Genomic DNA, 517 nt, shown 5'->3' on the forward strand with positions numbered 1-517 from the left:
GGTCTGAGAGAGAATGACTGGCTCAAAGTCACCCAGTTGCCTTTCATGGCTAAGGCAAGACTTGAACTCACAGTCTTCCTCTTCCTAGCCTTGTGCCTTAACCACTAGACTAAACTGGATCTGACTCTCAGTTCAGTATCGAAGCCACTTTTGGGGTGTCTCAGATTGTTGACCCCTGGCGACTGCCTAGAATCTAAACAAATCTCCCTGTACTTTTCTCCGCAAGGATTCGGGAGTGCCATTGCCTGCTTCCTAGAGCTGAGTGAGAGTAACTGGTCCAAGGTCACCCAGCTGGCTTTGGGCCTAAGGCAGGATTAGAACTCATGGCTTCTAGCTTGATGTCTTAACCACTACACTAGATTGGCTTTTTCTTTTACAGTTACTCAATGAAAGGCAGAGTGGCTTGAAGCAAGAAGGAAAAAGAATGCTATTTAGCATCTTGTCAAATAATGTATTTATTTAATAACGTATTTCATTTTTACAATTCTATTAACAATTCTATTGAATTTTGGCTTGA

This window comes from Crotalus tigris, unplaced genomic scaffold, assembly GCF_016545835.1.
Source record: "Crotalus tigris isolate CLP2741 ecotype Arizona unplaced genomic scaffold, ASM1654583v1 scf7180000017666.379230911805:20528666, whole genome shotgun sequence".
Lineage (NCBI taxonomy): Eukaryota > Metazoa > Chordata > Lepidosauria > Squamata > Viperidae > Crotalus > Crotalus tigris.